This window comes from Microcebus murinus, chromosome 12, assembly GCF_040939455.1.
Source record: "Microcebus murinus isolate Inina chromosome 12, M.murinus_Inina_mat1.0, whole genome shotgun sequence".
NCBI lineage: Eukaryota > Metazoa > Chordata > Mammalia > Primates > Cheirogaleidae > Microcebus > Microcebus murinus.
In genome coordinates, this window is record NC_134115.1 from 1,741,393 (window position 1) to 1,764,213 (window position 22,821).

Here is a 22,821-nt window from a genome sequence, read left to right on the forward strand (position 1 = left end):
AGTTCCCAACGCCCCAGGTGTCCTCAGCCCACGACTGGCTGCTGTGGGAATGCGAAGCCCGGCTCCTTGTCTCAGAGCGGGGCAACCAGGAGGTGTGATGTCCACCCAGGGGTTCCCAGGAGGATCAGGCTGAAGCTGGGACTTGGCCTGAAAGTGTCCCCTCGCATGGCCACCCCCTTCCCCTTCCTGCTCCTCTACTCCTGGTGCCCCTCCATCCAGGGGCCAGACCTTAAAGAGTCACCCGCAAGAGAATCCTGGTCCCAAAGGAGCCTTCTGGGGGACCCGTGCTGAGAGAGGTTGTGGGCATGGCCCGCTGGGGCTCTGCCCGACCCAGGGCTGAGAGATGCAACCTCCCAGCTCTGGGTCCCTGCAGGAAGTGTTGGCAAGCACAGGGCCAGTCCTCCAAAGGCCCAGGTGCAGGGAGCCCAGGCCAAGCAGCCTGTGGAAGAAGCCACATGCTGTGCCACCCCGGGGAACACGACTGCAGGCCACGGCCCTTCCCACCTCCTCCTCCTCCTCCTCCTCCTCCTCCCACCCCGCCCCCGCCCCCGCCCCCACATGGCACAGGGCCCAGAGACACCTCAGACACTTGCTACCCAAAGTGCAAAGGGCATCAGTTGCTCCTCCAAAGCCCCCGCCCAGCAGACCGCGTTGTCCAGCCAGCCCCCGGGCCTCCCTGGGGTGCCCAGCACAAAAGTGCAGACACCCACCGGACCCTCAATCTCAGTTTTCGGATGTTTTTGCCACTCTAAGGACCCGCAGGCCAGCTGGGCCTTCTGGCAGGACAGAGAGCCCCGGAATCCGACGTGGAGAGCTGAGTGTACGTCCCCATGAGGAGGCGGTCCCCACCTCCGCGGCTATCCCCTTGCGGGGAGCGGCAGCCGCGGGGCCTCAGAGAAGACACCAGGCTGGGCCCCCACGGCACAGCGGGAGCACGTCCCCCGCAGGCCACTTAGCGACGGCGGCCAGCCGGCGGACGGTTGGGTTGCGCGAGACGCTGCGGCCGCCCTGCTACCGGGTTCCTGGGAGGGCGTCCTGGAACCAGCGTCCACACCAAGCCCTTGGAAGGCCCAGGCGACAGAGGAGCCCCGTCAGGCAGGGGCCGAGGACGGTGACGGCCCGGGCGGGGAGGAGCGTGTCAGGCAGGGGCAGAGGACGGTGACAGGTGACAGGCCGGGCGGGAAGGAGTCAGTCAGGCAGGGGCCGTGGAGGAGACGGGCTGGGTAAGGGTTAGGGTTAGAGTCAGGGCACAAGTCACAATCGCAAAGACCTGGAAGCCACCCGAGTGCCCATCGACCCACGAGTGGGTAAATAAAATGTGGCGCGTGGACACCACGGAGTGCTATTCGGCTATGAGGAGCAGCGGTGAGAGGGCACCTCTCCTGGTTCTCCTGGCCAGAGCTGGAACCCGTTCCAGTAAGCCAAGTATCCCAAGAATGGACACACGAGCACCACGTGCTCGCGCTCACCAGCAAATGGGTACGAACCGATGGACACCTAAGTGGACACAGAGGAATCACCTTCTTCGGGTGGGTGTCGGGCGGGTGGGGGGAGGGGATGGGCATACACATCCATTAGGAATGGGGTGGGTGCGCACCGACTGGGGGATGGGCGCACTTGAAGCTCTGACCCGAGGGGGGAGGCTGGGAGAGGGCAACGCACCGCACCCGACCTTAACATTGGTGCCCCCACAATATGCTGGAACAACATGAGAGGTAAATGAATAAGAACACGGGGCGGAGGGGGGCACGGGCAACACATGTCACCTTAATACTTGGACTCCCATCATCTGCTTGAAAAGAGAGAGAAAAGAAAATGCAATAATAGAGATAAGAGACACTTTTTAAAAATAATGAATCCGGCCGGGCGCTGTGGCTCACGCCTGTAATCCTAGCTCTTGGGAGGCCGAGGCGGGCGGATTGCTCAAGGTCAGGAGTTCAAAACCAGCCTGAGCAAGAGCGAGACCCCGTCTCTACTATAAATAGAAAGAAATTAATTGGCCAACTGATATATATATAAAAAATTAGCGGGGCATGGTGGCGCATGCCTGCAGTCCCAGCTACCCGGGAGGCTGAGGCAGAAGGATCACTCGAGCCCAGGAGTTTGAAGTTGCTGTGAGCTAGGCTGACGCCACGGCACTCACTCTAGCCTGGGCAACAAACCCAGACTCTGTCTCAAAAAAAAAAAAAAAAAATGAATCCGAAGAGAAAAGTAAAAGGAGGCCTGTGGAGCAGGTCTGGGTGTGACTCCGGATCCCCCAACATCAGGTGCCACCACCAAAGATCCCTACGTGTAGCCCATAGAACCCCAAAAGCAACGGGACGAGTTCTGGTCACATACTCCCTCAAAATGACATCCTGGCCTTCTTCTGGAACTCCCTCCCCTCTCAGACTCTCAAGGTTTCCTCCGGCGTGTCCGTTCCCACAGAGCAGACCTTTGGTCTGAGACCTGACAGTCCAGAAGCCACGCATGCTGCCGCGTGGCGGCGGTGTCACGGCTCGGGACAAGAGGAGGCCCCACGGTGCGGGCTGGGGCGCCAGGCACCGCGGCGGGCGCTGAGGGTGGGGGTCACCCCCACCCCGGGCCGCCCCCGCGCTCCCAGAAACGCGACAGAACCAGAGGCAAAAAAAAAAAAAAAAAAAAAGAAGAAGCCTACGGCACCCGGTATTCCCGGGCGGTCTCCCATCCAAGTTCTAACCAGGCCCGACCCTGCTTAGCTTCCGAGACCAGACGGGATCGGGCGCGTTCGGGGTGGTGTGGCCGTGGACGGTGGAGGGCGCCCCTGCCCCGCTCAAGAAGCCGAGCCTCTCTGCGCTTCCCCGCCGCCTCCTCCCGCCCCAGGCCCCGCGCCGGGCCGGGCCTGTTGAGTTCGCCGGCCGGGTCCGGCGGGCTCCGAGGGACGGGGGTGACAGGCGGGGCGGGCAGGGAGCGGCGGGCCGAGGTTGGGGGCTGTCTCTCTATACACACACACTCACACTCACTCACTCACTCACACTCACACAAGATGCGCCTCCACGGCTGGACCCACCAAGGTGGAGACCTTCCAGCCCCCCTCCTCTCCTCGCCTGGCCTCCTTCACCTCCCCGCCCCCACCCCCAGCGCGCCGCGGCCGCTGACTGCGCACGGGGTGGGCGGGGCGCTCGCCCTTTGACCCCAGCCAGGGGCCGCCCTCCCCCACAACCCCTTTCAGCTGCTCCGCCCACCCTGTGGCCCTGCGGCCGCCTATTCCCCCGGGCCAGGGCTGGGGCACAGCGCACGGGGGAGGGGAGCCAGTGTATGGGGCGTCTCTCTCTCTCTCTCTCTCTCTCTCTCTCTCTCTCTCTCTCCCCCCGGATGTGTCCCATGGGTGGGGTGGGGTGGCGTGGTTTGTGGGGCGCTGAAGAAATCAGTCCCCTCCATCTCCTCCCTCTGGAAAACACCCAAGCCCTTGGAGAACTGCCCGCACCGCTACCGTGGGGGCCGGGACCCTCCTCTGTGTCCTCCTGTGGCCCAGTCCAAGGGGCCTGGGCCTGGCCGGGGCTGCATTGGACCCCAACCACCCTGGCGTGTGGACTCGCTAAAAATCGGCGATTAGATATTGGATTCCAGCGTCATTGAGGTCATTTCACTAATGAGTGCACCGCAAAGAGTTTCCTAATCCATCTGTGAGGGTGGCAACCGAAAGAGAATTTGAAAGCTGACAGAATAGGCGAGGAAAGGCATAGGAGATTTCCACACCCAGTAAGGAAGCCTTTCCCGAAGTGGAAGAAAGAAACGAGCAAACAGAGACACCGGTAGCCCGCCCGGATGAGAGTCTGCCCCTGAGAGAAAGTACCCTGACCAGGTTCACCCGCGGGTGGGTGGGTGGCGAGCTAGCGGCATTCAGAAGAGCGAGGCCCGCAGTCTGTGCAGAAGACACCTGCACTCGGGTGTGTGTGGCGGCACAATTCACAAGCAGCTCCAGATGTTAATCCAAGGAGAAGCCAGGGAGTTCCCAACGCCCCAGGTGTCCTCAGCCCACGACTGGCTGCTGTGGGAATGCGAAGCCCGGCTCCTTGTCTCAGAGCGGGGCAACCAGGAGGTGTGATGTCCACCCAGGGGTTCCCAGGAGGATCAGGCTGAAGCTGGGACTTGGCCTGAAAGTGTCCCCTCGCATGGCCACCCCCTTCCCCTTCCTGCTCCTCTACTCCTGGTGCCCCTCCATCCAGGGGCCAGACCTTAAAGAGTCACCCGCAAGAGAATCCTGGTCCCAAAGGAGCCTTCTGGGGGACCCGTGCTGAGAGAGGTTGTGGGCATGGCCCGCTGGGGCTCTGCCCGACCCAGGGCTGAGAGATGCAACCTCCCAGCTCTGGGTCCCTGCAGGAAGTGTTGGCAAGCACAGGGCCAGTCCTCCAAAGGCCCAGGTGCAGGGAGCCCAGGCCAAGCAGCCTGTGGAAGAAGCCACATGCTGTGCCACCCCGGGGAACACGACTGCAGGCCACGGCCCTTCCCACCTCCTCCTCCTCCTCCTCCTCCTCCTCCCACCCCGCCCCCGCCCCCGCCCCCACATGGCACAGGGCCCAGAGACACCTCAGACACTTGCTACCCAAAGTGCAAAGGGCATCAGTTGCTCCTCCAAAGCCCCCGCCCAGCAGACCGCGTTGTCCAGCCAGCCCCCGGGCCTCCCTGGGGTGCCCAGCACAAAAGTGCAGACACCCACCGGACCCTCAATCTCAGTTTTCGGATGTTTTTGCCACTCTAAGGACCCGCAGGCCAGCTGGGCCTTCTGGCAGGACAGAGAGCCCCGGAATCCGACGTGGAGAGCTGAGTGTACGTCCCCATGAGGAGGCGGTCCCCACCTCCGCGGCTATCCCCTTGCGGGGAGCGGCAGCCGCGGGGCCTCAGAGAAGACACCAGGCTGGGCCCCCACGGCACAGCGGGAGCACGTCCCCCGCAGGCCACTTAGCGACGGCGGCCAGCCGGCGGACGGTTGGGTTGCGCGAGACGCTGCGGCCGCCCTGCTACCGGGTTCCTGGGAGGGCGTCCTGGAACCAGCGTCCACACCAAGCCCTTGGAAGGCCCAGGCGACAGAGGAGCCCCGTCAGGCAGGGGCCGAGGACGGTGACGGCCCGGGCGGGGAGGAGCGTGTCAGGCAGGGGCAGAGGACGGTGACAGGTGACAGGCCGGGCGGGAAGGAGTCAGTCAGGCAGGGGCCGTGGAGGAGACGGGCTGGGTAAGGGTTAGGGTTAGAGTCAGGGCACAAGTCACAATCGCAAAGACCTGGAAGCCACCCGAGTGCCCATCGACCCACGAGTGGGTAAATAAAATGTGGCGCGTGGACACCACGGAGTGCTATTCGGCTATGAGGAGCAGCGGTGAGAGGGCACCTCTCCTGGTTCTCCTGGCCAGAGCTGGAACCCGTTCCAGTAAGCCAAGTATCCCAAGAATGGACACACGAGCACCACGTGCTCGCGCTCACCAGCAAATGGGTACGAACCGATGGACACCTAAGTGGACACAGAGGAATCACCTTCTTCGGGTGGGTGTCGGGCGGGTGGGGGGAGGGGATGGGCATACACATCCATTAGGAATGGGGTGGGTGCGCACCGACTGGGGGATGGGCGCACTTGAAGCTCTGACCCGAGGGGGGAGGCTGGGAGAGGGCAACGCACCGCACCCGACCTTAACATTGGTGCCCCCACAATATGCTGGAACAACATGAGAGGTAAATGAATAAGAACACGGGGCGGAGGGGGGCACGGGCAACACATGTCACCTTAATACTTGGACTCCCATCATCTGCTTGAAAAGAGAGAGAAAAGAAAATGCAATAATAGAGATAAGAGACACTTTTTAAAAATAATGAATCCGGCCGGGCGCTGTGGCTCACGCCTGTAATCCTAGCTCTTGGGAGGCCGAGGCGGGCGGATTGCTCAAGGTCAGGAGTTCAAAACCAGCCTGAGCAAGAGCGAGACCCCGTCTCTACTATAAATAGAAAGAAATTAATTGGCCAACTGATATATATATAAAAAATTAGCGGGGCATGGTGGCGCATGCCTGCAGTCCCAGCTACCCGGGAGGCTGAGGCAGAAGGATCACTCGAGCCCAGGAGTTTGAAGTTGCTGTGAGCTAGGCTGACGCCACGGCACTCACTCTAGCCTGGGCAACAAACCCAGACTCTGTCTCAAAAAAAAAAAAAAAAAATGAATCCGAAGAGAAAAGTAAAAGGAGGCCTGTGGAGCAGGTCTGGGTGTGACTCCGGATCCCCCAACATCAGGTGCCACCACCAAAGATCCCTACGTGTAGCCCATAGAACCCCAAAAGCAACGGGACGAGTTCTGGTCACATACTCCCTCAAAATGACATCCTGGCCTTCTTCTGGAACTCCCTCCCCTCTCAGACTCTCAAGGTTTCCTCCGGCGTGTCCGTTCCCACAGAGCAGACCTTTGGTCTGAGACCTGACAGTCCAGAAGCCACGCATGCTGCCGCGTGGCGGCGGTGTCACGGCTCGGGACAAGAGGAGGCCCCACGGTGCGGGCTGGGGCGCCAGGCACCGCGGCGGGCGCTGAGGGTGGGGGTCACCCCCACCCCGGGCCGCCCCCGCGCTCCCAGAAACGCGACAGAACCAGAGGCAAAAAAAAAAAAAAAAAAAAAGAAGAAGCCTACGGCACCCGGTATTCCCGGGCGGTCTCCCATCCAAGTTCTAACCAGGCCCGACCCTGCTTAGCTTCCGAGACCAGACGGGATCGGGCGCGTTCGGGGTGGTGTGGCCGTGGACGGTGGAGGGCGCCCCTGCCCCGCTCAAGAAGCCGAGCCTCTCTGCGCTTCCCCGCCGCCTCCTCCCGCCCCAGGCCCCGCGCCGGGCCGGGCCTGTTGAGTTCGCCGGCCGGGTCCGGCGGGCTCCGAGGGACGGGGGTGACAGGCGGGGCGGGCAGGGAGCGGCGGGCCGAGGTTGGGGGCTGTCTCTCTATACACACACACTCACACTCACTCACTCACTCACACTCACACAAGATGCGCCTCCACGGCTGGACCCACCAAGGTGGAGACCTTCCAGCCCCCCTCCTCTCCTCGCCTGGCCTCCTTCACCTCCCCGCCCCCACCCCCAGCGCGCCGCGGCCGCTGACTGCGCACGGGGTGGGCGGGGCGCTCGCCCTTTGACCCCAGCCAGGGGCCGCCCTCCCCCACAACCCCTTTCAGCTGCTCCGCCCACCCTGTGGCCCTGCGGCCGCCTATTCCCCCGGGCCAGGGCTGGGGCACAGCGCACGGGGGAGGGGAGCCAGTGTATGGGGCGTCTCTCTCTCTCTCTCTCTCTCTCTCTCTCTCTCTCTCTCTCCCCCCCCGGATGTGTCCCATGGGTGGGGTGGGGTGGCGTGGTTTGTGGGGCGCTGAAGAAATCAGTCCCCTCCATCTCCTCCCTCTGGAAAACACCCAAGCCCTTGGAGAACTGCCCGCACCGCTACCGTGGGGGCCGGGACCCTCCTCTGTGTCCTCCTGTGGCCCAGTCCAAGGGGCCTGGGCCTGGCCGGGGCTGCATTGGACCCCAACCACCCTGGCGTGTGGACTCGCTAAAAATCGGCGATTAGATATTGGATTCCAGCGTCATTGAGGTCATTTCACTAATGAGTGCACCGCAAAGAGTTTCCTAATCCATCTGTGAGGGTGGCAACCGAAAGAGAATTTGAAAGCTGACAGAATAGGCGAGGAAAGGCATAGGAGATTTCCACACCCAGTAAGGAAGCCTTTCCCGAAGTGGAAGAAAGAAACGAGCAAACAGAGACACCGGTAGCCCGCCCGGATGAGAGTCTGCCCCTGAGAGAAAGTACCCTGACCAGGTTCACCCGCGGGTGGGTGGGTGGCGAGCTAGCGGCATTCAGAAGAGCGAGGCCCGCAGTCTGTGCAGAAGACACCTGCACTCGGGTGTGTGTGGCGGCACAATTCACAAGCAGCTCCAGATGTTAATCCAAGGAGAAGCCAGGGAGTTCCCAACGCCCCAGGTGTCCTCAGCCCACGACTGGCTGCTGTGGGAATGCGAAGCCCGGCTCCTTGTCTCAGAGCGGGGCAACCAGGAGGTGTGATGTCCACCCAGGGGTTCCCAGGAGGATCAGGCTGAAGCTGGGACTTGGCCTGAAAGTGTCCCCTCGCATGGCCACCCCCTTCCCCTTCCTGCTCCTCTACTCCTGGTGCCCCTCCATCCAGGGGCCAGACCTTAAAGAGTCACCCGCAAGAGAATCCTGGTCCCAAAGGAGCCTTCTGGGGGACCCGTGCTGAGAGAGGTTGTGGGCATGGCCCGCTGGGGCTCTGCCCGACCCAGGGCTGAGAGATGCAACCTCCCAGCTCTGGGTCCCTGCAGGAAGTGTTGGCAAGCACAGGGCCAGTCCTCCAAAGGCCCAGGTGCAGGGAGCCCAGGCCAAGCAGCCTGTGGAAGAAGCCACATGCTGTGCCACCCCGGGGAACACGACTGCAGGCCACGGCCCTTCCCACCTCCTCCTCCTCCTCCTCCTCCTCCTCCCACCCCGCCCCCGCCCCCGCCCCCACATGGCACAGGGCCCAGAGACACCTCAGACACTTGCTACCCAAAGTGCAAAGGGCATCAGTTGCTCCTCCAAAGCCCCCGCCCAGCAGACCGCGTTGTCCAGCCAGCCCCCGGGCCTCCCTGGGGTGCCCAGCACAAAAGTGCAGACACCCACCGGACCCTCAATCTCAGTTTTCGGATGTTTTTGCCACTCTAAGGACCCGCAGGCCAGCTGGGCCTTCTGGCAGGACAGAGAGCCCCGGAATCCGACGTGGAGAGCTGAGTGTACGTCCCCATGAGGAGGCGGTCCCCACCTCCGCGGCTATCCCCTTGCGGGGAGCGGCAGCCGCGGGGCCTCAGAGAAGACACCAGGCTGGGCCCCCACGGCACAGCGGGAGCACGTCCCCCGCAGGCCACTTAGCGACGGCGGCCAGCCGGCGGACGGTTGGGTTGCGCGAGACGCTGCGGCCGCCCTGCTACCGGGTTCCTGGGAGGGCGTCCTGGAACCAGCGTCCACACCAAGCCCTTGGAAGGCCCAGGCGACAGAGGAGCCCCGTCAGGCAGGGGCCAAGGACGGTGACGGCCCGGGCGGGGAGGAGCGTGTCAGGCAGGGGCAGAGGACGGTGACAGGTGACAGGCCGGGCGGGAAGGAGTCAGTCAGGCAGGGGCCGTGGAGGAGACGGGCTGGGTAAGGGTTAGGGTTAGAGTCAGGGCACAAGTCACAATCGCAAAGACCTGGAAGCCACCCGAGTGCCCATCGACCCACGAGTGGGTAAATAAAATGTGGCGCGTGGACACCACGGAGTGCTATTCGGCTATGAGGAGCAGCGGTGAGAGGGCACCTCTCCTGGTTCTCCTGGCCAGAGCTGGAACCCGTTCCAGTAAGCCAAGTATCCCAAGAATGGACACACGAGCACCACGTGCTCGCGCTCACCAGCAAATGGGTACGAACCGATGGACACCTAAGTGGACACAGAGGAATCACCTTCTTCGGGTGGGTGTCGGGCGGGTGGGGGGAGGGGATGGGCATACACATCCATTAGGAATGGGGTGGGTGCGCACCGACTGGGGGATGGGCGCACTTGAAGCTCTGACCCGAGGGGGGAGGCTGGGAGAGGGCAACGCACCGCACCCGACCTTAACATTGGTGCCCCCACAATATGCTGGAACAACATGAGAGGTAAATGAATAAGAACACGGGGCGGAGGGGGGCACGGGCAACACATGTCACCTTAATACTTGGACTCCCATCATCTGCTTGAAAAGAGAGAGAAAAGAAAATGCAATAATAGAGATAAGAGACACTTTTTAAAAATAATGAATCCGGCCGGGCGCTGTGGCTCACGCCTGTAATCCTAGCTCTTGGGAGGCCGAGGCGGGCGGATTGCTCAAGGTCAGGAGTTCAAAACCAGCCTGAGCAAGAGCGAGACCCCGTCTCTACTATAAATAGAAAGAAATTAATTGGCCAACTGATATATATATAAAAAATTAGCGGGGCATGGTGGCGCATGCCTGCAGTCCCAGCTACCCGGGAGGCTGAGGCAGAAGGATCACTCGAGCCCAGGAGTTTGAAGTTGCTGTGAGCTAGGCTGACGCCACGGCACTCACTCTAGCCTGGGCAACAAACCCAGACTCTGTCTCAAAAAAAAAAAAAAAAAATGAATCCGAAGAGAAAAGTAAAAGGAGGCCTGTGGAGCAGGTCTGGGTGTGACTCCGGATCCCCCAACATCAGGTGCCACCACCAAAGATCCCTACGTGTAGCCCATAGAACCCCAAAAGCAACGGGACGAGTTCTGGTCACATACTCCCTCAAAATGACATCCTGGCCTTCTTCTGGAACTCCCTCCCCTCTCAGACTCTCAAGGTTTCCTCCGGCGTGTCCGTTCCCACAGAGCAGACCTTTGGTCTGAGACCTGACAGTCCAGAAGCCACGCATGCTGCCGCGTGGCGGCGGTGTCACGGCTCGGGACAAGAGGAGGCCCCACGGTGCGGGCTGGGGCGCCAGGCACCGCGGCGGGCGCTGAGGGTGGGGGTCACCCCCACCCCGGGCCGCCCCCGCGCTCCCAGAAACGCGACAGAACCAGAGGCAAAAAAAAAAAAAAAAAAAAGAAGAAGCCTACGGCACCCGGTATTCCCGGGCGGTCTCCCATCCAAGTTCTAACCAGGCCCGACCCTGCTTAGCTTCCGAGACCAGACGGGATCGGGCGCGTTCGGGGTGGTGTGGCCGTGGACGGTGGAGGGCGCCCCTGCCCCGCTCAAGAAGCCGAGCCTCTCTGCGCTTCCCCGCCGCCTCCTCCCGCCCCAGGCCCCGCGCCGGGCCGGGCCTGTTGAGTTCGCCGGCCGGGTCCGGCGGGCTCCGAGGGACGGGGGTGACAGGCGGGGCGGGCAGGGAGCGGCGGGCCGAGGTTGGGGGCTGTCTCTCTATACACACACACTCACACTCACTCACTCACTCACACTCACACAAGATGCGCCTCCACGGCTGGACCCACCAAGGTGGAGACCTTCCAGCCCCCCTCCTCTCCTCGCCTGGCCTCCTTCACCTCCCCGCCCCCACCCCCAGCGCGCCGCGGCCGCTGACTGCGCACGGGGTGGGCGGGGCGCTCGCCCTTTGACCCCAGCCAGGGGCCGCCCTCCCCCACAACCCCTTTCAGCTGCGCCGCCCACCCTGTGGCCCTGCGGCCGCCTATTCCCCCGGGCCAGGGCTGGGGCACAGCACACGGGGGAGGGGAGCCAGTGTATGGGGCGTCTCTCTCTCTCTCTCTCTCTCTCTCTCTCTCTCTCTCTCTCTCTCTCTCTCTCCCCCCCCGGATGTGTCCCATGGGTGGGGTGGGGTGGCGTGGTTTGTGGGGCGCTGAAGAAATCAGTCCCCTCCATCTCCTCCCTCTGGAAAACACCCAAGCCCTTGGAGAACTGCCCGCACCGCTACCGTGGGGGCCGGGACCCTCCTCTGTGTCCTCCTGTGGCCCAGTCCAAGGGGCCTGGGCCTGGCCGGGGCTGCATTGGACCCCAACCACCCTGGCGTGTGGACTCGCTAAAAATCGGCGATTAGATATTGGATTCCAGCGTCATTGAGGTCATTTCACTAATGAGTGCACCGCAAAGAGTTTCCTAATCCATCTGTGAGGGTGGCAACCGAAAGAGAATTTGAAAGCTGACAGAATAGGCGAGGAAAGGCATAGGAGATTTCCACACCCAGTAAGGAAGCCTTTCCCGAAGTGGAAGAAAGAAACGAGCAAACAGAGACACCGGTAGCCCGCCCGGATGAGAGTCTGCCCCTGAGAGAAAGTACCCTGACCAGGTTCACCCGCGGGTGGGTGGGTGGCGAGCTAGCGGCATTCAGAAGAGCGAGGCCCGCAGTCTGTGCAGAAGACACCTGCACTCGGGTGTGTGTGGCGGCACAATTCACAAGCAGCTCCAGATGTTAATCCAAGGAGAAGCCAGGGAGTTCCCAACGCCCCAGGTGTCCTCAGCCCACGACTGGCTGCTGTGGGAATGCGAAGCCCGGCTCCTTGTCTCAGAGCGGGGCAACCAGGAGGTGTGATGTCCACCCAGGGGTTCCCAGGAGGATCAGGCTGAAGCTGGGACTTGGCCTGAAAGTGTCCCCTCGCATGGCCACCCCCTTCCCCTTCCTGCTCCTCTACTCCTGGTGCCCCTCCATCCAGGGGCCAGACCTTAAAGAGTCACCCGCAAGAGAATCCTGGTCCCAAAGGAGCCTTCTGGGGGACCCGTGCTGAGAGAGGTTGTGGGCATGGCCCGCTGGGGCTCTGCCCGACCCAGGGCTGAGAGATGCAACCTCCCAGCTCTGGGTCCCTGCAGGAAGTGTTGGCAAGCACAGGGCCAGTCCTCCAAAGGCCCAGGTGCAGGGAGCCCAGGCCAAGCAGCCTGTGGAAGAAGCCACATGCTGTGCCACCCCGGGGAACACGACTGCAGGCCACGGCCCTTCCCACCTCCTCCTCCTCCTCCTCCTCCTCCTCCCACCCCGCCCCCGCCCCCGCCCCCACATGGCACAGGGCCCAGAGACACCTCAGACACTTGCTACCCAAAGTGCAAAGGGCATCAGTTGCTCCTCCAAAGCCCCCGCCCAGCAGACCGCGTTGTCCAGCCAGCCCCCGGGCCTCCCTGGGGTGCCCAGCACAAAAGTGCAGACACCCACCGGACCCTCAATCTCAGTTTTCGGATGTTTTTGCCACTCTAAGGACCCGCAGGCCAGCTGGGCCTTCTGGCAGGACAGAGAGCCCCGGAATCCGACGTGGAGAGCTGAGTGTACGTCCCCATGAGGAGGCGGTCCCCACCTCCGCGGCTATCCCCTTGCGGGGAGCGGCAGCCGCGGGGCCTCAGAGAAGACACCAGGCTGGGCCCCCACGGCACAGCGGGAGCACGTCCCCCGCAGGCCACTTAGCGACGGCGGCCAGCCGGCGGACGGTTGGGTTGCGCGAGACGCTGCGGCCGCCCTGCTACCGGGTTCCTGGGAGGGCGTCCTGGAACCAGCGTCCACACCAAGCCCTTGGAAGGCCCAGGCGACAGAGGAGCCCCGTCAGGCAGGGGCCGAGGACGGTGACGGCCCGGGCGGGGAGGAGCGTGTCAGGCAGGGGCAGAGGACGGTGACAGGTGACAGGCCGGGCGGGAAGGAGTCAGTCAGGCAGGGGCCGTGGAGGAGACGGGCTGGGTAAGGGTTAGGGTTAGAGTCAGGGCACAAGTCACAATCGCAAAGACCTGGAAGCCACCCGAGTGCCCATCGACCCACGAGTGGGTAAATAAAATGTGGCGCGTGGACACCACGGAGTGCTATTCGGCTATGAGGAGCAGCGGTGAGAGGGCACCTCTCCTGGTTCTCCTGGCCAGAGCTGGAACCCGTTCCAGTAAGCCAAGTATCCCAAGAATGGACACACGAGCACCACGTGCTCGCGCTCACCAGCAAATGGGTACGAACCGATGGACACCTAAGTGGACACAGAGGAATCACCTTCTTCGGGTGGGTGTCGGGCGGGTGGGGGGAGGGGATGGGCATACACATCCATTAGGAATGGGGTGGGTGCGCACCGACTGGGGGATGGGCGCACTTGAAGCTCTGACCCGAGGGGGGAGGCTGGGAGAGGGCAACGCACCGCACCCGACCTTAACATTGGTGCCCCCACAATATGCTGGAACAACATGAGAGGTAAATGAATAAGAACACGGGGCGGAGGGGGGCACGGGCAACACATGTCACCTTAATACTTGGACTCCCATCATCTGCTTGAAAAGAGAGAGAAAAGAAAATGCAATAATAGAGATAAGAGACACTTTTTAAAAATAATGAATCCGGCCGGGCGCTGTGGCTCACGCCTGTAATCCTAGCTCTTGGGAGGCCGAGGCGGGCGGATTGCTCAAGGTCAGGAGTTCAAAACCAGCCTGAGCAAGAGCGAGACCCCGTCTCTACTATAAATAGAAAGAAATTAATTGGCCAACTGATATATATATAAAAAATTAGCGGGGCATGGTGGCGCATGCCTGCAGTCCCAGCTACCCGGGAGGCTGAGGCAGAAGGATCACTCGAGCCCAGGAGTTTGAAGTTGCTGTGAGCTAGGCTGACGCCACGGCACTCACTCTAGCCTGGGCAACAAACCCAGACTCTGTCTCAAAAAAAAAAAAAAAAATGAATCCGAAGAGAAAAGTAAAAGGAGGCCTGTGGAGCAGGTCTGGGTGTGACTCCGGATCCCCCAACATCAGGTGCCACCACCAAAGATCCCTACGTGTAGCCCATAGAACCCCAAAAGCAACGGGACGAGTTCTGGTCACATACTCCCTCAAAATGACATCCTGGCCTTCTTCTGGAACTCCCTCCCCTCTCAGACTCTCAAGGTTTCCTCCGGCGTGTCCGTTCCCACAGAGCAGACCTTTGGTCTGAGACCTGACAGTCCAGAAGCCACGCATGCTGCCGCGTGGCGGCGGTGTCACGGCTCGGGACAAGAGGAGGCCCCACGGTGCGGGCTGGGGCGCCAGGCACCGCGGCGGGCGCTGAGGGTGGGGGTCACCCCCACCCCGGGCCGCCCCCGCGCTCCCAGAAACGCGACAGAACCAGAGGCAAAAAAAAAAAAAAAAAAAAGAAGAAGCCTACGGCACCCGGTATTCCCGGGCGGTCTCCCATCCAAGTTCTAACCAGGCCCGACCCTGCTTAGCTTCCGAGACCAGACGGGATCGGGCGCGTTCGGGGTGGTGTGGCCGTGGACGGTGGAGGGCGCCCCTGCCCCGCTCAAGAAGCCGAGCCTCTCTGCGCTTCCCCGCCGCCTCCTCCCGCCCCAGGCCCCGCGCCGGGCCGGGCCTGTTGAGTTCGCCGGCCGGGTCCGGCGGGCTCCGAGGGACGGGGGTGACAGGCGGGGCGGGCAGGGAGCGGCGGGCCGAGGTTGGGGGCTGTCTCTCTATACACACACACTCACACTCACTCACTCACTCACACTCACACAAGATGCGCCTCCACGGCTGGACCCACCAAGGTGGAGACCTTCCAGCCCCCCTCCTCTCCTCGCCTGGCCTCCTTCACCTCCCCGCCCCCACCCCCAGCGCGCCGCGGCCGCTGACTGCGCACGGGGTGGGCGGGGCGCTCGCCCTTTGACCCCAGCCAGGGGCCGCCCTCCCCCACAACCCCTTTCAGCTGCGCCGCCCACCCTGTGGCCCTGCGGCCGCCTATTCCCCCGGGCCAGGGCTGGGGCACAGCACACGGGGGAGGGGAGCCAGTGTATGGGGCGTCTCTCTCTCTCTCTCTCTCTCTCTCTCTCTCTCTCTCTCTCTCTCTCTCTCTCCCCCCGGATGTGTCCCATGGGTGGGGTGGGGTGGCGTGGTTTGTGGGGCGCTGAAGAAATCAGTCCCCTCCATCTCCTCCCTCTGGAAAACACCCAAGCCCTTGGAGAACTGCCCGCACCGCTACCGTGGGGGCCGGGACCCTCCTCTGTGTCCTCCTGTGGCCCAGTCCAAGGGGCCTGGGCCTGGCCGGGGCTGCATTGGACCCCAACCACCCTGGCGTGTGGACTCGCTAAAAATCGGCGATTAGATATTGGATTCCAGCGTCATTGAGGTCATTTCACTAATGAGTGCACCGCAAAGAGTTTCCTAATCCATCTGTGAGGGTGGCAACCGAAAGAGAATTTGAAAGCTGACAGAATAGGCGAGGAAAGGCATAGGAGATTTCCACACCCAGTAAGGAAGCCTTTCCCGAAGTGGAAGAAAGAAACGAGCAAACAGAGACACCGGTAGCCCGCCCGGATGAGAGTCTGCCCCTGAGAGAAAGTACCCTGACCAGGTTCACCCGCGGGTGGGTGGGTGGCGAGCTAGCGGCATTCAGAAGAGCGAGGCCCGCAGTCTGTGCAGAAGACACCTGCACTCGGGTGTGTGTGGCGGCACAATTCACAAGCAGCTCCAGATGTTAATCCAAGGAGAAGCCAGGGAGTTCCCAACGCCCCAGGTGTCCTCAGCCCACGACTGGCTGCTGTGGGAATGCGAAGCCCGGCTCCTTGTCTCAGAGCGGGGCAACCAGGAGGTGTGATGTCCACCCAGGGGTTCCCAGGAGGATCAGGCTGAAGCTGGGACTTGGCCTGAAAGTGTCCCCTCGCATGGCCACCCCCTTCCCCTTCCTGCTCCTCTACTCCTGGTGCCCCTCCATCCAGGGGCCAGACCTTAAAGAGTCACCCGCAAGAGAATCCTGGTCCCAAAGGAGCCTTCTGGGGGACCCGTGCTGAGAGAGGTTGTGGGCATGGCCCGCTGGGGCTCTGCCCGACCCAGGGCTGAGAGATGCAACCTCCCAGCTCTGGGTCCCTGCAGGAAGTGTTGGCAAGCACAGGGCCAGTCCTCCAAAGGCCCAGGTGCAGGGAGCCCAGGCCAAGCAGCCTGTGGAAGAAGCCACATGCTGTGCCACCCCGGGGAACACGACTGCAGGCCACGGCCCTTCCCACCTCCTCCTCCTCCTCCTCCTCCTCCTCCCACCCCGCCCCCGCCCCCGCCCCCACATGGCACAGGGCCCAGAGACACCTCAGACACTTGCTACCCAAAGTGCAAAGGGCATCAGTTGCTCCTCCAAAGCCCCCGCCCAGCAGACCGCGTTGTCCAGCCAGCCCCCGGGCCTCCCTGGGGTGCCCAGCACAAAAGTGCAGACACCCACCGGACCCTCAATCTCAGTTTTCGGATGTTTTTGCCACTCTAAGGACCCGCAGGCCAGCTGGGCCTTCTGGCAGGACAGAGAGCCCCGGAATCCGACGTGGAGAGCTGAGTGTACGTCCCCATGAGGAGGCGGTCCCCACCTCCGCGGCTATCCCCTTGCGGGGAGCGGCAGCCGCGGGGCCTCAGAGAAGACACCAGGCTGGGCCCCCACGGCACAGCGGGAGCACGTCCCCCGCAGGCCACTTAGCGACGGCGGCCAGCCGGCGGACGGTTGGGTTGCGCGAGACGCTGCGGCCGCCCTGCTACCGGGTTCCTGGGAGGGCGTCCTGGAACCAGCGTCCACACCAAGCCCTTGGAAGGCCCAGGCGACAGAGGAGCCCCGTCAGGCAGGGGCCGAGGACGGTGACGGCCCGGGCGGGGAGGAGCGTGTCAGGCAGGGGCAGAGGACGGTGACAGGTGACAGGCCGGGCGGGAAGGAGTCAGTCAGGCAGGGGCCGTGGAGGAGACGGGCTGGGTAAGGGTTAGGGTTAGAGTCAGGGCACAAGTCACAATCGCAAAGACCTGGAAGCCACCCGAGTGCCCATCGACCCACGAGTGGGTAAATAAAATGTGGCGCGTGGACACCACGGAGTGCTATTCGGCTATGAGGAGCAGCGGTGAGAGGGCACCTCTCCTGGTTCTCCTGGCCAGAGCTGGAACCCGTTCCAGTAAGCCAAGTATCCCAAGAATGGACACACGAGCACCACGTGCTCGCGCTCACCAGCAAATGGGTACGAACCGATGGACACCTAAGTGGACACAGAGGAATCACCTTCTTCGGGTGGGTGTCGGGCGGGTGGGGGGAGGGGATGGGCATACACATCCATTAGGAATGGGGTGGGTGCGCACCGACTGGGGGATGGGCGCACTTGAAGCTCTGACCCGAGGGGGGAGGCTGGGAGAGGGCAACGCACCGCACCCGACCTTAACATTGGTGCCCCCACAATATGCTGGAACAACATGAGAGGTAAATGAATAAGAACACGGGGCGGAGGGGGGCACGGGCAACACATGTCACCTTAATACTTGGACTCCCATCATCTGCTTGAAAAGAGAGAGAAAAGAAAATGCAATAATAGAGATAAGAGACACTTTTTAAAAATAATGAATCCGGCCGGGCGCTGTGGCTCACGCCTGTAATCCTAGCTCTTGGGAGGCCGAGGCGGGCGGATTGCTCAAGGTCAGGAGTTCAAAACCAGCCTGAGCAAGAGCGAGACCCCGTCTCTACTATAAATAGAAAGAAATTAATTGGCCAACTGATATATATATAAAAAATTAGCGGGGCATGGTGGCGCATGCCTGCAGTCCCAGCTACCCGGGAGGCTGAGGCAGAAGGATCACTCGAGCCCAGGAGTTTGAAGTTGCTGTGAGCTAGGCTGACGCCACGGCACTCACTCTAGCCTGGGCAACAAACCCAGACTCTGTCTCAAAAAAAAAAAAAAAAATGAATCCGAAGAGAAAAGTAAAAGGAGGCCTGTGGAGCAGGTCTGGGTGTGACTCCGGATCCCCCAACATCAGGTGCCACCACCAAAGATCCCTACGTGTAGCCCATAGAACCCCAAAAGCAACGGGACGAGTTCTGGTCACATACTCCCTCAAAATGACATCCTGGCCTTCTTCTGGAACTCCCTCCCCTCTCAGACTCTCAAGGTTTCCTCCGGCGTGTCCGTTCCCACAGAGCAGACCTTTGGTCTGAGACCTGACAGTCCAGAAGCCACGCATGCTGCCGCGTGGCGGCGGTGTCACGGCTCGGGACAAGAGGAGGCCCCACGGTGCGGGCTGGGGCGCCAGGCACCGCGGCGGGCGCTGAGGGTGGGGGTCACCCCCACCCCGGGCCGCCCCCGCGCTCCCAGAAACGCGACAGAACCAGAGGCAAAAAAAAAAAAAAAAAAAAGAAGAAGCCTACGGCACCCGGTATTCCCGGGCGGTCTCCCATCCAAGTTCTAACCAGGCCCGACCCTGCTTAGCTTCCGAGACCAGACGGGATCGGGCGCGTTCGGGGTGGTGTGGCCGTGGACGGTGGAGGGCGCCCCTGCCCCGCTCAAGAAGCCGAGCCTCTCTGCGCTTCCCCGCCGCCTCCTCCCGCCCCAGGCCCCGCGCCGGGCCGGGCCTGTTGAGTTCGCCGGCCGGGTCCGGCGGGCTCCGAGGGACGGGGGTGACAGGCGGGGCGGGCAGGGAGCGGCGGGCCGAGGTTGGGGGCTGTCTCTCTATACACACACACTCACACTCACTCACTCACTCACACTCACACAAGATGCGCCTCCACGGCTGGACCCACCAAGGTGGAGACCTTCCAGCCCCCCTCCTCTCCTCGCCTGGCCTCCTTCACCTCCCCGCCCCCACCCCCAGCGCGCCGCGGCCGCTGACTGCGCACGGGGTGGGCGGGGCGCTCGCCCTTTGACCCCAGCCAGGGGCCGCCCTCCCCCACAACCCCTTTCAGCTGCGCCGCCCACCCTGTGGCCCTGCGGCCGCCTATTCCCCCGGGCCAGGGCTGGGGCACAGCACACGGGGGAGGGGAGCCAGTGTATGGGGCGTCTCTCTCTCTCTCTCTCTCTCTCTCTCTCTCTCTCTCTCTCTCTCTCTCTCTCTCCCCCCGGATGTGTCCCATGGGTGGGGTGGGGTGGCGTGGTTTGTGGGGCGCTGAAGAAATCAGTCCCCTCCATCTCCTCCCTCTGGAAAACACCCAAGCCCTTGGAGAACTGCCCGCACCGCTACCGTGGGGGCCGGGACCCTCCTCTGTGTCCTCCTGTGGCCCAGTCCAAGGGACCTGGGCCTGGCCGGGGCTGCATTGGACCCCAACCACCCTGGCGTGTGGACTCGCTAAAAATCGGCGATTAGATATTGGATTCCAGCGTCATTGAGGTCATTTCACTAATGAGTGCACCGCAAAGAGTTTCCTAATCCATCTGTGAGGGTGGCAACCGAAAGAGAATTTGAAAGCTGACAGAATAGGCGAGGAAAGGCATAGGAGATTTCCACACCCAGTAAGGAAGCCTTTCCCGAAGTGGAAGAAAGAAACGAGCAAACAGAGACACCGGTAGCCCGCCCGGATGAGAGTCTGCCCCTGAGAGAAAGTACCCTGACCAGGTTCACCCGCGGGTGGGTGGGTGGCGAGCTAGCGGCATTCAGAAGAGCGAGGCCCGCAGTCTGTGCAGAAGACACCTGCACTCGGGTGTGTGTGGCGGCACAATTCACAAGCAGCTCCAGATGTTAATCCAAGGAGAAGCCAGGGAGTTCCCAACGCCCCAGGTGTCCTCAGCCCACGACTGGCTGCTGTGGGAATGCGAAGCCCGGCTCCTTGTCTCAGAGCGGGGCAACCAGGAGGTGTGATGTCCACCCAGGGGTTCCCAGGAGGATCAGGCTGAAGCTGGGACTTGGCCTGAAAGTGTCCCCTCGCATGGCCACCCCCTTCCCCTTCCTGCTCCTCTACTCCTGGTGCCCCTCCATCCAGGGGCCAGACCTTAAAGAGTCACCCGCAAGAGAATCCTGGTCCCAAAGGAGCCTTCTGGGGGACCCGTGCTGAGAGAGGTTGTGGGCATGGCCCGCTGGGGCTCTGCCCGACCCAGGGCTGAGAGATGCAACCTCCCAGCTCTGGGTCCCTGCAGGAAGTGTTGGCAAGCACAGGGCCAGTCCTCCAAAGGCCCAGGTGCAGGGAGCCCAGGCCAAGCAGCCTGTGGAAGAAGCCACATGCTGTGCCACCCCGGGGAACACGACTGCAGGCCACGGCCCTTCCCACCTCCTCCTCCTCCTCCTCCTCCTCCTCCCACCCCGCCCCCGCCCCCGCCCCCACATGGCACAGGGCCCAGAGACACCTCAGACACTTGCTACCCAAAGTGCAAAGGGCATCAGTTGCTCCTCCAAAGCCCCCGCCCAGCAGACCGCGTTGTCCAGCCAGCCCCCGGGCCTCCCTGGGGTGCCCAGCACAAAAGTGCAGACACCCACCGGACCCTCAATCTCAGTTTTCGGATGTTTTTGCCACTCTAAGGACCCGCAGGCCAGCTGGGCCTTCTGGCAGGACAGAGAGCCCCGGAATCCGACGTGGAGAGCTGAGTGTACGTCCCCATGAGGAGGCGGTCCCCACCTCCGCGGCTATCCCCTTGCGGGGAGCGGCAGCCGCGGGGCCTCAGAGAAGACACCAGGCTGGGCCCCCACGGCACAGCGGGAGCACGTCCCCCGCAGGCCACTTAGCGACGGCGGCCAGCCGGCGGACGGTTGGGTTGCGCGAGACGCTGCGGCCGCCCTGCTACCGGGTTCCTGGGAGGGCGTCCTGGAACCAGCGTCCACACCAAGCCCTTGGAAGGCCCAGGCGACAGAGGAGCCCCGTCAGGCAGGGGCCGAGGACGGTGACGGCCCGGGCGGGGAGGAGCGTGTCAGGCAGGGGCAGAGGACGGTGACAGGTGACAGGCCGGGCGGGAAGGAGTCAGTCAGGCAGGGGCCGTGGAGGAGACGGGCTGGGTAAGGGTTAGGGTTAGAGTCAGGGCACAAGTCACAATCGCAAAGACCTGGAAGCCACCCGAGTGCCCATCGACCCACGAGTGGGTAAATAAAATGTGGCGCGTGGACACCACGGAGTGCTATTCGGCTATGAGGAGCAGCGGTGAGAGGGCACCTCTCCTGGTTCTCCTGGCCAGAGCTGGAACCCGTTCCAGTAAGCCAAGTATCCCAAGAATGGACACACGAGCACCACGTGCTCGCGCTCACCAGCAAATGGGTACGAACCGATGGACACCTAAGTGGACACAGAGGAATCACCTTCTTCGGGTGGGTGTCGGGCGGGTGGGGGGAGGGGATGGGCATACACATCCATTAGGAATGGGGTGGGTGCGCACCAACTGGGGGATGGGCGCACTTGAAGCTCTGACCCGAGGGGGGAGGCTGGGAGAGGGCAACGCACCGCACCCGACCTTAACATTGGTGCCCCCACAATATGCTGGAACAACATGAGAGGTAAATGAATAAGAACACGGGGCGGAGGGGGGCACGGGCAACACATGTCACCTTAATACTTGGACTCCCATCATCTGCTTGAAAAGAGAGAGAAAAGAAAATGCAATAATAGAGATAAGAGACACTTTTTAAAAATAATGAATCCGGCCGGGCGCTGTGGCTCACGCCTGTAATCCTAGCTCTTGGGAGGCCGAGGCGGGCGGATTGCTCAAGGTCAGGAGTTCAAAACCAGCCTGAGCAAGAGCGAGACCCCGTCTCTACTATAAATAGAAAGAAATTAATTGGCCAACTGATATATATATAAAAAATTAGCGGGGCATGGTGGCGCATGCCTGCAGTCCCAGCTACCCGGGAGGCTGAGGCAGAAGGATCACTCGAGCCCAGGAGTTTGAAGTTGCTGTGAGCTAGGCTGACGCCACGGCACTCACTCTAGCCTGGGCAACAAACCCAGACTCTGTCTCAAAAAAAAAAAAAAAAAATGAATCCGAAGAGAAAAGTAAAAGGAGGCCTGTGGAGCAGGTCTGGGTGTGACTCCGGATCCCCCAACATCAGGTGCCACCACCAAAGATCCCTACGTGTAGCCCATAGAACCCCAAAAGCAACGGGACGAGTTCTGGTCACATACTCCCTCAAAATGACATCCTGGCCTTCTTCTGGAACTCCCTCCCCTCTCAGACTCTCAAGGTTTCCTCCGGCGTGTCCGTTCCCACAGAGCAGACCTTTGGTCTGAGACCTGACAGTCCAGAAGCCACGCATGCTGCCGCGTGGCGGCGGTGTCACGGCTCGGGACAAGAGGAGGCCCCACGGTGCGGGCTGGGGCGCCAGGCACCGCGGCGGGCGCTGAGGGTGGGGGTCACCCCCACCCCGGGCCGCCCCCGCGCTCCCAGAAACGCGACAGAACCAGAGGCAAAAAAAAAAAAAAAAAAAAAGAAGAAGCCTACGGCACCCGGTATTCCCGGGCGGTCTCCCATCCAAGTTCTAACCAGGCCCGACCCTGCTTAGCTTCCGAGACCAGACGGGATCGGGCGCGTTCGGGGTGGTGTGGCCGTGGACGGTGGAGGGCGCCCCTGCCCCGCTCAAGAAGCCGAGCCTCTCTGCGCTTCCCCGCCGCCTCCTCCCGCCCCAGGCCCCGCGCCGGGCCGGGCCTGTTGAGTTCGCCGGCCGGGTCCGGCGGGCTCCGAGGGACGGGGGTGACAGGCGGGGCGGGCAGGGAGCGGCGGGCCGAGGTT

At 62.4% G+C, this 22,821-nt stretch overlaps 6 pseudogenes; all 6 read right to left on the reverse strand.

Moving 5' to 3' along the window:
- Positions 1–2,649: 2,649 nt before the first annotated feature.
- LOC142874444 (uncharacterized) lies at positions 2,650–2,768 on the reverse strand (annotated as a pseudogene).
- A 3,849-nt stretch (positions 2,769–6,617) lies between these two features.
- Positions 6,618–6,736, reverse strand: LOC142874445 (uncharacterized; annotated as a pseudogene).
- Positions 6,737–10,586: 3,850 nt separating this feature from the next.
- Positions 10,587–10,705, reverse strand: LOC142874446 (uncharacterized; annotated as a pseudogene).
- Positions 10,706–14,566: 3,861 nt separating this feature from the next.
- Positions 14,567–14,685, reverse strand: LOC142874447 (uncharacterized; annotated as a pseudogene).
- Positions 14,686–18,544: 3,859 nt separating this feature from the next.
- On the reverse strand, positions 18,545–18,663 carry LOC142874448 (uncharacterized; annotated as a pseudogene).
- A 3,863-nt stretch (positions 18,664–22,526) lies between these two features.
- LOC142874449 (uncharacterized) lies at positions 22,527–22,645 on the reverse strand (annotated as a pseudogene).
- Positions 22,646–22,821: the final 176 nt, after the last annotated feature.